This window comes from Ostrinia nubilalis, chromosome 4, assembly GCF_963855985.1.
Source record: "Ostrinia nubilalis chromosome 4, ilOstNubi1.1, whole genome shotgun sequence".
In the NCBI taxonomy this organism is placed as follows: domain Eukaryota; kingdom Metazoa; phylum Arthropoda; class Insecta; order Lepidoptera; family Crambidae; genus Ostrinia; species Ostrinia nubilalis.
Window position 1 is genome coordinate 13,987,056 of NC_087091.1, and position 17,292 is coordinate 14,004,347.

At 36.4% G+C, this 17,292-nt stretch overlaps 2 long non-coding RNA genes across 2 annotated transcripts in view; both read left to right on the plus strand.

Moving 5' to 3' along the window:
- LOC135071231 (uncharacterized) overlaps nucleotides 1-17,292 on the plus strand; it is a 188,706-nt gene that overhangs the window by 75,037 nt on the left and 96,377 nt on the right. The gene's annotated exons all lie outside the window — the stretch shown is intronic.
- Nucleotides 6,911-8,016, plus strand: LOC135071536 (uncharacterized). Its single transcript, XR_010257275.1, has 2 exons — nucleotides 6,911-7,546; nucleotides 7,907-8,016. It is a non-coding gene; the product is annotated as an uncharacterized LOC135071536 (long non-coding RNA).

The following is a 17,292-nucleotide window of genomic DNA, read 5'->3' on the forward strand; positions in this document are numbered from 1 at the left end:
GTTACAGAATACTTTTATTCCCGTTCAGTTTCTTACCTTACTTCATAAAAGCGCCAAAATAAGTTGGGAAGTCATAGAGCAGGGGCGAAGCAATATGGCGCCTAATTGCCGCGATTCACAACTACCAGCCGAGCGTGGAGACGACTCGATTGTAGTGATGTCTAAGTATCGATTAGATTAGGTATCGATAGAAAGCCTTAGAAGTGTTTGCAATGACAGCGACATAGAGATTAAAGGAGTTTAGGTACTTTTCAATTTTTACCCAAATGGTAGTAATGTAATTTAGTTCACGAATGAATGTAATTTAAGTGGTAGTCGCTAAATATTTGCCACCGCCATTAATTATCATTAAAAATCAATGATGAAAATGAAATTAAAATCCTCCTGAGGACTGCTTCGCTTTGTAAACTGATGTATTTACCAGCTCTATCTTTCCTTTAACTTGTACTAGTATCCTTAGAGAGAAGCTCGAGAAAATACTATATTTTGCCTTTTCCTATCACCCCAAATAGATAGCGAGTTTTATCGATATTTGCACTACAGCAGACGTACGATTTCTCACCACTAAAAGCGCCTTGATTGATTATTATTGTTCGTAAACGGTATGGAAATCGCCCGAGCTTTTAGCCAGCGTTGTTTTGCGATTCATTATCACACTCCATTACCGGTACGAGTTTTGGCAACAACACTGAATTATAATTACGGTGTCGAAGAGTGCATGGTTTGCACGCAGGCTGAATCACTCAGGGTATTTCCTTGGAGTTTTCAGTTATTTAGATAGCAGGGGAAAGTCGGATTAACGTCTGATAGCGTCAGGTGATGAAAATCGCTTAGGACAGCTTTAACTGATGTTTTCGTTTTGCATGTTGCTTCTAAACACGCGCGGGCTTGTTTTAATTAAGCAAGCGTTGCGATACTGTAATGCTTTAAAGTTAGACCTTTTGTCTTCCTAGCGAATTTTTCTTCATGGTAGTTCAAAACAGGTGCGAAATAATTGTGCTTCGTTTGTTCGTTCGTTTCAGCCGAAATACGTCAACTGCTGGACAAAGGCCTCCCCCAAGGATTTCCACAAAGACCGGTCCTGGGCCGCTCGCATCCAGGCACCTCCTGCGATTTTTTGCTTTATGGTAAGAAAACAGACACAAAGAGAGAGGGAAATGTCCTTAGATAGATGTTTTAAAACAGGTCAGTAGGTAGGTACTTTCCGTTTTTAAGAAGCACATAACAGCGAAGCGTGACGCTGACACGATTAGTGTCAAAACTGCTTTATTAGGATGCTGCGTTCCAAGATTTTCCGCTCCAAACAGTAAGCCTATTTCGTTTTAAATCGAATTCTGAACAATACCAAACACATGAGCTCGATTCTGCAAAGCCTTTGCCGCCAATTCGATACATCGCACGCCGCATGCTAATCGCCGATTGTCCTTGACTCGGGAATTTCGTTACCAACACACGTCCGACGCCATCGGAATTATGATGGGACAATCGATATGCCGTCTCGATAATAGCAACAGATTTTTAGATACTAACCTCACTATTTTTTATATACTGGCAGAAAAGAGCTTCTAAAGTAGTGTTCTTGGTAAACTCACTGACTGTGATTTTAAATGTAATGAGAATCAGTCTAAGAGCTGGTATGTGTAGGGGGCACAGGAAAGCATATACAATTTATTCACATGGCGGATATTAAGGCTGAGTTGCACCACTTTTAAGCGTAACAGTAACAATAACCGGTGCTTTTTGTATGGAGTTTGACAGATTTTTGACGTTTGACAAAGTTAAAGTAAGATGGTGCAACACAGCTAGTCAATTACTTTTCCATACATCTTCCATACAGCTTCCATAAAGGCCTAAAGCAGCTCAATTTAGATTCATAACAAAACATAAATACGAATATTGTATGAAGGCGGGATTTCAAGGGATTTAAAAGCTATCAAACTATTAACGGAAACTCGGTTAAACTCAAAGGCGTAGTTTTTCTTAAAGTTCGTTAAGTAAACGCTGAGTCGTAACTTTATTATCGAGTGTTGGCATAATGTTTGACTGAAGTTAGAGTAGAGCTTACTAACAACTTAATAATATTATGTATTTATTTATATTAGTATACAACAATATTTGTATAGTTTGATAAAAACGTAGATAAAATGCTGATACAGAAATAGATTATCAAAATTGTTTTACTCTTGTTTGCTGGGTATTTTAATATTAAATAAATATCCATAAACTGTAGGTAAAACTTTTAAAGCAGAATAAAAAATTAAACTTTGTAATTGTATTATGGTGAAATTGACAAGAATTACAATAAAAAACATTTCTGTCTAAAGATAAAAAAGCCAGAAACACAAAAAACGTTTCGGTAGTCGGTGGACTACATATGTAATCCACTCTTTGCCCGGGCAAAAAGTGCGCAACTATCGGGACAGGCTAACCGAAGGTTCGTTGACAAACGTCCCCCCTGAGACATGGCTTCCTCGACTCCGGGTCACACTACCGTCCCCTGCAAACTTGGCGGCTACTTATGTGGCATTTTGGGACCGAAGCCCATTTTGCTTGTGTCTAGCTAGACACATATTCAACGCAACCTGTATAAGCTGTAAGCCTGAGTTTTGGGACCGAAGCCCATTTTGCTTTTGTCTAGCTAGACAACATATTCAACGCAACCTGTATAAGCTGTAAGCCTGAGTTACAGGGCAGATATGTACCATCCAAGACTGCATCTCAACTAACACCAGGTTCGATTACGGTCAAATACCTGCATTGTCTTACATAAAAAGAAAGTTTAGATTCAGTTTAATAAATCGATTTTGCTCTGTTTTGTAAATCCTGGGCTTCGTTTGATTTGTGACATTCAAAATACGTAGTATGAATAAAATACTTATTTCTTCCTTGTTAAATCGTGATACTTCGATAGCATTTCTATAGGCAACGCTTAATCTTTCAACAGGCTATAATTTATGTAGGTACGAGACAGGAGTAGGTGTTTGATATAAAATATTGGCAAACAGTTTATGTAATATTTTATGAAATAAAGGTCTGGCTCTTTTGAGCTTGCTTGAGAAAATACCTATTCACTCGTACCTACCTACTACGAAAGAAAAATTCGAGAACACTGACGCCAGCTGAAAATTCTATCGTATCCTAATCGAGTTTGAGACGTTCCTCTCCGATTGACCAAAGACAAAAAGTCTGTGTGCTTACCATGAGTTTATGTTAGGTGTGCTCGCTAGCTTGCGTCAAAAAATTCAATAAAGATTTTAGTTCTTGAAAGTACCTAGCCTGTACCAGTCTGTATTTTTTTACGCAATCGCTAGCGAGCACACAGGTAAACTCACGGTAAGAACACTGATGATAACTTGTGAATCATTCGCACTGGCACATAATAAAAGTCAGTACCTACCTATTGCACGAGGAAAATTAAAAGAAAGACAGTAGGTATTGAAACTTTCGATAGATCTCTCATAGAAAATTCAACATCTTTGTTTCAACCTCAGATCATAGAAGGGAATAGATGTGAAACGGGGGCGTGGAGCGTGTCTCCGCGATATGCCCAGAAACGAACATCGGCCGCGTAGCTAGGTTAGTGGCGATTCAGTCGTACTAAGGAAATGTTCTCCGATATTTTGGATAATGCGTCGTTACGTGCAATAAAACAAGTGAAACGAAGAACTACAGGAACAATGGAGTCATTTACTACATGTAAGTATTGCAAATCCATTGGTATTTTGAATTCAGTGCCGTAACAGTTACTGCGATATCGAAATCAGTGGTGATAAAAATTCTAACACACTTGTTTGTACATTGACGATTTAGTTAGCAACCACTTTATGTCATGCTCAACTACTGCGCAATGTATTTAATTTCTTCCGATATCCACTGTCGTGTGAAAATACACAGTACGGCCGCATGTGCCGGTCGTAACATAGTGCCGTGCTCGTGTTCTAATGCGGTTTCCTATTATCGATAAATAGAAGTAAATTATAATTTTCTATTTTGTAATTTTAAATAAAAAAATGATGTGTTACTTGCGATTATAAGATTTTACAAAAAAAAATAATAACAGTAGAAGTAATTAGTAACTGTCAACTATGTAATTACTATAAGAGCTAGTTGAAAGCCTAATATAGGCATTTTTTTTGATAAACATATGCGGTACGCAGATCGCCATAATTAAAAAGTAAATGCGTGATAGTAGTTAATAATCCCAACTATAATATTATAAATGCGAAAGTAACTCTGTCTGTCTGTCTGTCTGTTACGCTTTCCCGCTTAAACCTCGCAACCGATTTTGATGAAATTTGGCATAGAGATAGTTTGAGTCCCGGGAAAGAACATAGGATAGTTTTTATCCCGGTTTTTGAAACAGGGACGCGCGCGATACAGTTTTTCTGTGACAGACAAAATTCCACGCGGGCGAAGCCGCGGGCGGAAAGCTAGTAACGTATAATAATAAAAAGGTTTTCATACATAAGCATTTTGTGAAACCAGTTTCGAGGCTTGCCCCTAGCGATTTAAAGTATCGATATCTTGTCGACTCCATTTTATCTTTGTTCTCTCACTAGCGTTTTCTTAGTGTGCGTCACGTCACGCGGCCATTGATTGGCCATAAGGCACGCCTTCTGGCCAATCACAGCGCTTTTAAGCCGGTTGCACATGTTGTCGTAGACTCTCAGTCGCTTTGTTTTTACACAGTTGAATGTGTGTGTGGGAGCTGTGGTGGGGGAAATGTGGGGACACTGGTTCTCGTTGTAGTTACGCGCGACTTCATATCTATTCTCTTTCTATGATCTGAGGTTTCAACCGAAGCTATCGAGCTCTCGTTTTAATCATAACAATAAAAAGCGTGTTATCACGGTACGTTCCAACAAAGACTTTCTAGATGATAATGAAGATACAATTAAGGCGAGTTCACATGGCTCCCAGAGGGTCCCGGGTTCCCAGGCGGCGAACCGTGTCCACGCAGCCTTACTTTTGTTACATATTATAGCGTAACCTTATCTTTAGTACCTCGTGTGTAATTTCTAGTTCCTTAAAAGGAATGCTCCAGTTTTGCCTGTATCTTTTGTACATGGTGAAATAATACGATTACTTAAGCACTTTACATAAAATATGTCTAGTTTGAGTTACATCGTTACAATGTGTAAACAAACAGTTAGTTACAATGCTAAGAGTCCATTCTTCTAGGCACCAAATTCCAGTAGCCTACCTATTTCAAGAAAATCGATCGATCCCATTAATTGATATTACTTCTTTAGGTACGAGTAGCTATAGGTACGAGGTAATAGTTTAGTCTAAGTCTAGGTCCAGGTAAATTCCACAATTTTCTTGTCGATTATTTAGTCTCAGGAATAATCAACCTTTTCTACGGCAGCTTGGTGATCCGCTAATCTATTAAATTATACAGATTACCTACTGTTACGACATCTCTCTCTACATACTATGCATTATCTTAAGTGACTTAGCTCATTTCGAAGCGAAAATCTACGAAGACTTAAGTCCATTAGTTCTAATTCGGTTAATTCGCACCATAGTGCGCTGGCGACCGAACAGGCATTATTTATGGCGCGGCGATCCACTGAATACCTCCCGTTTCGATAGTTTTGCGTCAGGGACGGACTTTGGAATATTATTTGTTGTACACTAAGTAATCTTTAAACTGGCTAATAATATACCACTAGTTAAAGCACGTGGCTAGCTAGGATACCGACAATAAGACGAGCAGGTATTTTGATATTTCTCAAAATCTTCACTACATCGAATTCGGAAAATATTATGTCACATGCCTAAATCAGTTAGGTATGTGTAATCATGAAATCTTCGGCCTTATTAATAAAAGTTACATCCTAGTTGAACTCTGGCTTAAATTGTCATTTAGTATGGTAATGTCATTTTAATCCAAGGTTCACCATAGCTGTAACTTTTTATTAATAAGGGGGTTAGAATCTATGCAAAGAGTTGTTCCAGTTTGTAGCCCATTGTCTTCACAATGTGGAACTGGTTTGCGTTAATATAGCTAAGTAAAGTCTTAACAACGGGTCATAATTCTGATGTCATGATAGATACTTACTATTTAGTATTTAGCCATACTTTATGGACTTGTTCTTAAATATGAAAGTATGTTGAAAGAAGCAGTTTAAATGTATAGTGCTACAATCAAGCACAAATATTTACTGAAAACGAATACATACGTAGAGCATCCTCACAAACTAAGTAATGACGCCGCTCGTAAATTGTGTACCATGTTTATATTGGTCTGCTACTATTTACTTTGTCTAGTATACAATAGGTTATCTATCGCTTCTAATACACGCAGCCCACTTCGATCGGCCACAAATTACAGTAAAACAAACAAGCTGCCTTACCACAAACCAATTTATCATTTCTGTCTGTGATAATCGTTGTCTTTGTTCGCATCAAGTCCGGCCCTGGGCGGGAATTATTCCGTGTGATATAAATTCCAGATTCCAACATCGGTACCGTGCAGTGCGATGTGCGAATATAACAGACTATCCATGTATGAAAATTACATAAGAAATTATGTATTGATTGATAGTATCTACTTTTGTATAATTATTTGTATAGTTATTTACCTAGATTATGCTTCCATACTACTCGAATGAATAAGATCTTTAATTTTTGATTAGTAATGATTAATCAAATAGGTATTTACTATTTTTACTTGTCATTCTCCCTTAGATTGTCACTAATATCTATGGGGCGTATTTATTTTTACCTATTTAATTAATTGCATAATTTGCCTTTGAGTTTGACAGCCTAGTAAATAAATGTTACTCGCACTAGTCTGGATAATTACCCAACAAAACCTTCTAATTAAATAACTAATTAAAATATAATAAACCTTAGTTTCCTTAATCCATACCCTTGATTCTTGAATAGTAGAGATGAGACGTATTTGAGTATTTCTCAAAAAAAATGTACATTTTGAAAAAAAAAAGTGTGCTTTGAAACAGTTCAAAAGTTTTATATTTATAAATCATCACACAAAAAAAACACACACACAATTTTGAAGGATGAATATTAATCTTTAAGATAACGAAGAATTATAGCTATAATCCTACTCATTACCAAATATTTAGAAATTTAAAAATAGTCCTTTTTTACCTTTCATACAAAAACCTGTTTGCCACCCTAGCTTTTTCATGTATTTTTGTTTCATAAAATGCGATACGTAACTAAATTATTGTAAATTTCTTTGTATTATCGTTCTATAGTAATCGCAGTTTCTGTATCAAATTGATTTTCTATGGGGTGTCATAATGAATTGGCAATTTAAAGCAAAAAAACAAAATGAGTCGCTCTCATTTACTATTTCGTTATTTACTCTTTAGTTACGATTTATTTCTACTTTCCCATGGTTTCTGAACAATTCCGTATTTATTTTACACGGACAACAATAGCTGCACTCTGAATGGCTGTTGGCCTGACGTCTCCGCCATAACATCTATCGCGAAAATTAGTGAAAACGTGTGTGTTTTGTGGGATTACTTTTTCGTAACAGGCAGTAAAATCAGCGATTTTATATAGAACGGTAAGTCTTCATTTAACCATTTTTTGTAATACGTGTGGTACGAACATTTAGTAAGCTTTTATATTTGCTGTAACAAATTTTATCAAAAAAATACTTGTTTCTGATCTCATTTTGTCTAATATTTCGTTACGTTTTTTACGAATTTCGTTACGTTACGAAAAAGTACAACATAATGCTGAGTGTATACTATTATTACCTGACTAAGCATAGTAATATTCACTACTTAATTTATTTAAAAAAATATAGAGCGTTAGTAACAAAAGGATTGGATACTATCTGCTTTACAGAAGTGCCACCAGCAAAAAATTATCAAATCATTTAGATAACGTTTTTATGTGATTACTTCTTTTGTTTTTTTAGGAATGCCGCCAAAAACCAATGCCGAAAGGCAAAAAGCTTACAGAGAACGACTCAAAATGGATAAACATGATGGAACAAAAATAATTTTATTAAAATAGTATGAATGATTACTCCCTTATTTTATTTCTAACCCCTTAATATTACCCCGTATTTGGGTGCATACTTACAAATATTTCGAATTGAATAAATGAAGAGCATTCACAATATTTCGCCAATGTATAACAAGCCTTATGGCCTTACTATTTCGTTACTACCGTTTCGTTACGTACATTTTTTTTGAGAAATACTCATTTACTAGAACAGATCCACACACTAGGTATTTTACAGTACTAGGCGGCACCTATTCCAATTTTTTAAATACTTGATCCACCTAGTATTTTATAAATTACACGATTTCCGACCCTATCGTCAAAGTAATAGAGATTATTATTGCGTAATCCGTAGTAGTGTATTACGCGCACCTAGTATTTCTCGCTAAGCTTATGTGCGAACGTAGAGATTCACTCCGTCTCTGTCTGACCAAACAAATTTGAGCGCGACGAAGCAAACGCACGCAAACGTAGTCAAACCATATTCATGTAAATAAGAAGAAATATGTAAATATTTTTATGAAATTGATATCTTTTAAATATGCCAACTTTTAAGTTGACAGTCAGCCTGTTGAAGTATGAAGGGAGGAATTATTATTCAATTTCAAATTGCATTACTCATACTACGGTTGAATCTTAAAAAAAAAATGTATTTTAAAGTCATATTACGTGGATTAGTCCGCACTAGTCACGTCAAGTATGCTAAATTACTACGTACTAGGTGGAACAGGTATTTGGATCGAGTATTAATAAATACTAGGAATAGGTGCACCTAGTATCAAATTTACCTAGTATAACCCATCTCTATTGAATAGAGCCTCTACATTTGCAACAAATTATTGTCAAAATTATCACAACAGATTAATAACATGACGACGCTAAAAGGTTTATTAGTTGTGGTTTTGGTTATCATTTTCCAGTCTGTGGCAACATGGCATCGCTCGGCTTGCTCTCGGAGCTATGATCAAATATTCACCGGTTTAAGTGGTCTCTACATACGTTCGGACGTCGGTATTTTGTCAGAACTTTGTGATTCAGATGCCGTTATAAATAGAAGTGGTTGTTAGTTTTATTTTAAAGTAGGCAGTAGTTACTTTCAGATTTGAAACTCATTTTCATTACTGAAACACTGTCTGCTAGCTAGGCTTTGACTTATTGCTGAAGGTAGACTGTAGCTACGTTTCCTGGGTAAACTTCGTTTGTTTGTAATAACCAAAAGATTTACATTGCTGGACAGATCTCCTCGAGAGATTTTCACAACCATTAGTTCTGCGCTACCCGCATTCAAGTGCTTTTCAGATCGTGAGGATTAAGTGGAAGGACAGCATACACTGTCTCTTCAGCTATGTACTACTCCTCAGTCCTCCCAAGCTTTCGTCATAATTTATAGTTCAATGTTGACCTGTCGGATGTGCTAAATATAATAAGCTCACTTTATTTATTAACCTTTTTCCTGCACGATTATTATTTTGTAGAGGTAAGTTTTTACCTCCACTTTACTTTCGTTGTAGTTGTTTAACTTTGCCAACTCTGCCACCGAAGTTACGTGCAGTGCAGCATTGTAATGTAAAATGTAAACACTTTAAAACTCATACAAGTTGCTTACCCACACTAAAGGCATCTCTTTAAGAGCGAGATTGTTTCTATTTGTATAAAATACAGAACACAACCAAACATTATGTTTCTTAAAGCATTGCAATAGTCAAAATAAATGACAAGTTCCAGTATTGTATACGATTTTATTCCATTTCCAACTTTAATACAGTGAGTTAAGAATTTGTGCTTGCGTATAATAGGTAAGTACAGTCAGCAGTAGAAATATATTTTTGATAAACATCCTTACATTTTTCACAGAATCGACGGATTAGCAGTGATAATTTAGCACTACCATCTATCATTTAACTGTCACAAAGGTGATAGTGACAGATAGATAGGTGATAGAGTCACTTTAAATTAATTGAGCGTTTTCTGATGCCCTTTTCTGACAGGTTGCTTTTCAAATTCAAAATGAAATTAACAATTTTGTAACAAGTTGGGAAAAACATACCAGTAAGAGTAGGCGCACACCGTTGATTTTTCGTCGGCCGATAGTTTAGTCGGGCAGTTGATCAGTATGGATATGTATGGGAGTGCGCACACTACGCCGATTCGATTTGACCGATTCTTCATACAAAATAAAATCGGGCCCAACTATCGGCCAACTAAAAATCAACGGTGTGCGCCTACTCTAAAAGTATTTTCAAACACGCGTTCCGCGAAACTAGAATATATTTCTGAGCCAGACTGTCCATCTCCCCGAAACGTAAGATTGTCAACGGCGTTCCCTTATGCACTCCTGGGTCGCGCCCATTGAATACAAATGCCGTCATTTGGTACTCGGTGGGGTATATGCGGTAATTCGTGTAGCAGCCACATGGAGGAATATTACACTCGTTCAAACGTCTAGACGGAACGCCTAAAGAACTTAATTGCTTGTACTTGGAAGTCTTGGAACTTCTGTTAGTGCCTACATGATTACATTATTAGTACAGTTTGCATGTTGATTTTCAGTTTACGCTTCAAAAAGTTTAACAAATATGTAGATACAGAAGACGGCACTTCAAGCTCAAAACTGTGACATCTTGTGTAGTTTTATGAGGGCGATTGAGCAACAAAACTGTATTTTAATTTTGCTGTCGACTGTACAAAACCAAACAATTAACGTTTACTTTAAAACCTGGGGAAAAATAATAATTTTAATGAGTTTAGGATAGAGTTCTGGATTCACTGTTGCAGCCATACCTAACCGTACATCACACTCAGTATCATCTGAAAATTCTTACTTGTAAAGAAAATATCTACAAAACAGGTCCAGAAAATTGGCATACACACACAGCCAAGTAGACAAAGGACAAAAGCATGCCATAATTTGCGCCGCGTTGGAATGCCATCGTCGCCGGCGCATGTCGCCGATACGCGCCGGATACGCCGTGTGAAAGATTGATTTACTCAAACTCATACAAGTTTAATAGCGCAACATTGTATGGGCTAGGAGTGGGTATAGGTGGTATAGGCCACACCACATAGGCTTTGCTGCATCTTAATGAAGTCTATCGCATTTTAGTTCGTGAGTTGGCGCCATTGGGGCGAGGAAGGTTCTGTCACTCGTCAGATAAACCTTGAATGACGTCGTATACATGTCATGATTTGAAAATGGCAAATACCACTCCGATTTAGAGTTTTTGAGCTAGGGTCATAATATACCACCATTTATCAAACGTAGACTAAAGACTGATAGATTTTGTTAATTTCATTACGATCAATTGAAATGGGGTTTTCTCCTTTAGTAATCTATACTATCTTGGCTGGGTTGCACCATCTTACTTGAACTTAAACAAACGTCAAAAATCTGTCAAACTTCATACAAAAACATTAATATTATAGTTACCTTTAAATTTAAGGTGGTACAACTCAGCCTTTATGTTATATACGATTTATAATTTTGCATTTCAGGTATTAAAGTACCTAAGATAAGTATTACTTACCTAAATATACGGTTCATTGCTAACATGAACTTGACTCCCTATAACCTGTAAGTATCTCGTAAGTTGTTCCCACAAAGCCATCAAGCCGTTACGATCTCGTAAAAGAATATATTAAGTACATAGGTATGGGGAAACAAGAACTTTTATCGGTATTGGAAAGGAATTTCTAGCCGACATAGCTAAACGTTACCCTTGTCACGACACCTGGCGTCAAAGAAGAGAAATGATATTTCATGCTCCATCGCCTCGATATGACATTTTAATATTTATTGGTTTCTGGAAGGACACACGGATAAGTAATATTGGTAAGTACACATTTTGTAAGATGTTTTCGAAGTAAAACATTAAAAATTCATAAGGAGAAAATAATTGGGACACGTGTATTGGAATTATAGATCTTTTTAAGGGTATTATCATTATTATTCAATAGGTGCCTGACATGGCTCTATTAGAGAGACAGCTTGATGAAAAAGCTAAGCGTGGAATCTTAGAATAATTCAAACAATCGGGTTCATATAATAACATAATTTTTTAACTTGACCCTGATTCTCCGAAGACAGGCAAACTCTGTAGCCATATTATTCCAAGACTGGGAAATCAATTACAAGTTCATCTGAGAAAATTTTGGTTTAAAAACTAAAGTTATATTTAAAAGAGAAACAGAATTTTAAAAGTTAAAAGAACCTCCAAGCCTCGTATAAGAATTATTAAAAAAATTTGTAAAACCATGCTACTGTTACAGGAGAAGTTCAGAAATCCAATTAAAATAAATAGGAAACGAAATCGCAAGTTCTACATTGTGCCATTTGAAGGTAGTTTCGTGGATTTCATTCAGCGGACGACTTGGAACTTCTGCTTGTACAACGAAACCAGAGTGAAGATGCATAGAGTAAGGAAACAGAACATTAGATGCGTTTTATTAACTAAACATTTTCAAAAAGAAAATTCCAATTCAAGATATGTCTCCGTGTCCTTAGTAGTTACAAAGCTGGACTCACCTTTTCAGATGTAGGCACTGAGTTCAATTCTTTAGTGGGACACAATGAGGGCTATCGTTTTTATACTTAACAGTTCGCACCCCTGGCGATTGACAGGACTCGACAGTGGCGCCATTTTGATGAGTGCAAATGCGATAGTCCTCCTACCACTTTAGCGCTCACCAATTGGTGCCACTGTCTTCGCTACTAGCAAGTGACAGGACCTTACTCTACAGTGGCGCTAACTGGTAAGCGCTAAAACGATAGCCCTCATTGGATACGCTTTTAAGAACGTTCTCCAGTATGTCCAGCCTGAATCTTATAAAATTGGTTACGGACATAAGTAGAGCAGTTTAAGCCATTCAAAATCCAAGTCAGGCGCCTCTAATCGCATAAATTATGACACTATTCCTATGACGTCACAACTCATACGATAAAAGAAACTCCAAGCGAGCATCATACTTATTCCTTTTAACCAGAACAATGCCATAATCCTCCAGTTTTACGATAATTCCGAGTGCAGCGCGCTAGTGCAACCAATAGATTCCATACTCCAACTACACATACCATATTTAACCCTTGCACTCGTGTTTGTCCTATAAATTCTTAGCTCTATGCGTACTACCACAGTAGATAAATCAAACAGTACGGAAGCTTCATACAAACGCTCGAAATCAGACTCACGCACACAGACGCACGCTTTACACGAGCTCTAAGCGAACCTCGCAGTCCATCCGTCGCGAGTGTCGCGCGCGTTGTGTTTTTAATAATAATTTTATTGCATGCACTGTCCGCTGTATTTTTAAAAACATGCCACGAGTGTATTGCGTAGTACGGCTGCTTGAACTCGGCATCTTCAAAACCAGAACTTTCATTTTTTTACTTCGTAATAATTCTGAATTGTAAAAATGATTAAATATTACTTTTTAAATAAAGTGCTTACATCTGATTTAGGAATAGTTGTTTTTAAATTACGTAATTACGCTTTTTATCAATTTATGTGTTCTATTTGATAAAGTAATTTGCTCCGCGCGCTTTTGTACTAAGTGATGAACTGTATTTAAAATGAGGCAATAGCTATGTGAAAGTAAGTATCCGGTATTTTATTTATGAGAATAGAATATCTTCTACCGGCCTCTAATAGTACTCGATCATTATAATAATATGTAGAACCTAATTAACGTTTTATTTTTTTGTTAACTACTTAGTCAATTAATTTATTCCATTAGGTATTTGATAATTAAAAAACCTAAATAAACGTTTTAATAAATAAGTAAGTCAGAACATTATTAATTTTATAAAGATTAAGAGTGCCAACCCTAACACTCAGTTGAAGTGTAGGTATTTAACTCGCCGAAAGGGCTAAGTTTCCGTACTGCTTTAGCTCATATATCTACTGTGGTACTACTACTAGCACTTAGGATTACCATATCTCAGGGTTAGTCCTGAGATTTCAGGATTTTTTGACTCTTCTCAGGATTGCGGCGGGATTTGTAACTCTTAGGAAATCTCAGGATTTTTTGGAATTTCTAATGAAATAGGTTGCCTAAATTTTTAAGATCTTTAATAAAAACTAAAAAAAAACTCCCTACTTTAAGTATTTTTTACAATTAAAATCAACACTTATGTATCCCCTGTAACCCGCAGTGTATAAAATCAATAAAAATTTGACTTTTTGTATTGCTCAGTACGTTTTAGAGAAAATTCTCAAACTGCAACAAAATCTCAGGAGTTTTCAATGAAAATCAGGCCTTTTTTCTGGACTTTTGATTTTTCATCTGGTAACCCTATTACTATACCAGCACTAGGCATATCAGAAGTGGTGGAAACTGCAAACAGCTTCTTGGCAAGCCGCTTATGTCCCGCTCGCAGAATTTGCACAAACTTGAAAATTTAATGAACAAGCGTTCGCTTCGTGGGGACTCCGCTCATTTGGTTCATTGTAGACATGCTGGAATCCAGATTGTGGGATTAAGTTTTGCTCATTTGGAATTTGATGGGTTTTTAATTAATCTTTATCTTTGTAATTGTTATACCTGACCACTCTGACCAGATTATAAAGAATTTAAGCAGCCACAATCCATGACACTGCGATACAATGCTTACTTAAAGTTTTGGAGTTTGTTTTTCTACTAAGTATGATAAACTGCTATAGTGTTCTATTTCTGACGGAAAACATCTAAATCAACTAACATGACAGACAACCAGATAAAGAAATACGTTACGTTTCCTTTCATAGCTGAGTTAGCACCAGTTATGTCAACTTTTTCTAGAGTACTACACAGAAGGTGTGGGCGCTAAATTGTTGCCTTAACCGACGTTACGTTAAGGAGGATAATGTGTTTATTCCAGTATGCTTATAAATATGAGTGGGGCATGGGCATTAAACTGTTACGCGAGTTCAAGGGCACCAACGGTCGCTGCCAAGGCCCCCTGGTGGACTGTTCGCATAAATTACGCGAGTAGTAGTCAGAATGCTTATAGCATGTTCATTGCGCAGTGGCATTTTCATCATCATCATCTCAGCCATAGGACGTCCACTGCTGAACATAGGCCTCCCTCGATGCTTTCCATGTTGCCCGGTTGGTAGCGGCCTGCGTCCAGTAGCATTTTAGAAAACACGAACACAATATCATTCTATTCAATTCGCATTTGAGATGCAATCAGACCCTAAAAACATAAAAATTTACATTAAATACGATTGGAAGCTTTGGTACTTAAATAACGGAATACTTAAATTACAGATTTGTACCATCCTAGACTGCATCCCACTTAACATCAGGTGCGATTGTGGTCAAATACCTGCCTTGTTATGCATAAAAAAAAACTACGAAAGTTTTTTTACACTGCCTGCAGTACTTGCCCCCTGGTTTTCTCTATGGCCTCAGTGCAACAGATGATAATGTTAGCTAACAATGGGTTTAGAAGTTACTGACTTCGGCGGTTCAAGGGCGTAACAAACGGTCAGTGTCAAGGTTCCCCGGGCCGATTCAAGCTAAGTTGTGAGCGAGTTCCTAAAACTATTTGAGGTGGATTCCGTACATTATAATACAAACAAGTAATAAAATTAAATACTAAGTACCTAAACTGAATCTCGGCCCCAGATAAGTGTCGTCTGATACCCCTTCACTCATAACTGTCAAATTGTTCAGCATTACTATATCGCGCTAAGCGCTAATGGTAGCTAGCTGAGTACCAGAGAGTGAAGCTTAGGCTGAGTTGCACCATCTTAATTTAACATTAACAAACGTCAAAAATATGTCAAACTATGGAGTTTGACATATTTTTGCCATAACTTTAAGCCATAACTTTAACAATAACCGGTGTTTTTTGTATGGACAAAAAACACCGGTTATTGTTAAAGTTATGGCTAAAATAAGCTGGTGCAACAGAATCAGAATCAGAATTTTATTTGCGTAAAAACATCAACCTTAAAAAGTTTATACTCGTAGATAGTAGGTAAGCAGGTATTTCAATTAAATATAAATATTATTGCACTTTTCAGCTATGTTTTAACTCTTTTAACATGCAAATACTTTTATGGAATAAAAGATGTGGAAAATACGAATGGTGATAAAATAATACACAGGTAGAGTTTTACTCATATGAATATTCTCGCACACGAAATATTTAATCACCATTCCCCGAACTTTAACCGCAATTAAAACAGCGTTTCTATTTGAAATTTCATGGTGTTTCCGTGTAGGCACGATGATGGATAGCAGTGTTATTGAATAGGTTGATAACATGTACAGATTTTAAACTAAAACCATTGTATCTTTAGCTACATTTCATCTAAATCCCAAAAATTAAAACCTAAATTATGCAAACGAAAATTTGTTTTAGTCGGCTTCTTTATATTGAGAAATTAATGTATTCTTACTTCTAACATATCCAAATAATGGAATAAAGGCTAGAGCTATATCTAATGTAACACATATTACATAATTTATGGAAAATCTCTTGAGATTTAGCTCGCTGAAATACAAAAAGTTAGTACGAAACCTTTAGATCTTTTGTAACATAAAATGGTGTTTGAATAAGTAAAGATATAGCTTACCTTTTTGTAGAGTTCACGTAGCTTATGTAGTATTTATGTAATGTTTTTTAAAACGATACCTACCTAGGCATTACTTAAGTAGGTTATCGTCGTACTCTAAAAGATTTAATTACACCCCCGCGGCGGTGACAAAGTGCAGGATCTGGTAAGTTAAAAGAACAGGAAAAAGTTAGTTTAAACGTCCACCCACCATGGAGAACACCATAGTGCTATAACACTATCAATTAACTAGGAATGTGAACATAACTACATGGGAACTTTGTCTTTGTAAGCTTGTTAATCACGATGTAGGATAAAGTAAATAAAAAGAAATAGAAATATGATATTTTGTTATATAGGACATCAAATCAAAGATAACCTCGATACGATAATTGTTACAAGGAAATAGCAAAATCCTCTAATGATAGAACCGAAGTGGGCCTAATTGGTCACACTAGAGCTGAGTTGCACCAACTTACTTTAGCCGTAACTATTCCGGTGCTTTTTGTATGGAATTTGACAGATTTTTGACGTTTGTCAAAGTTAAAGTAAGATGGTGCAACTCAGCTTAAGTGGATGTAAGAATTTAATGAATCAACGTTGAGGATCATTATCTACTGATAGAGAGACAAACAATTGGTAATTCGGGAAAAAAACTAATCTCACAATATCTTTGTTTTCAGGTAAGCATCAGAGAAACAAGAGTTTCATCGGAGAAGTAGAAGAAGTCTTACTTTATAAATTCGTTTCAAGTAAG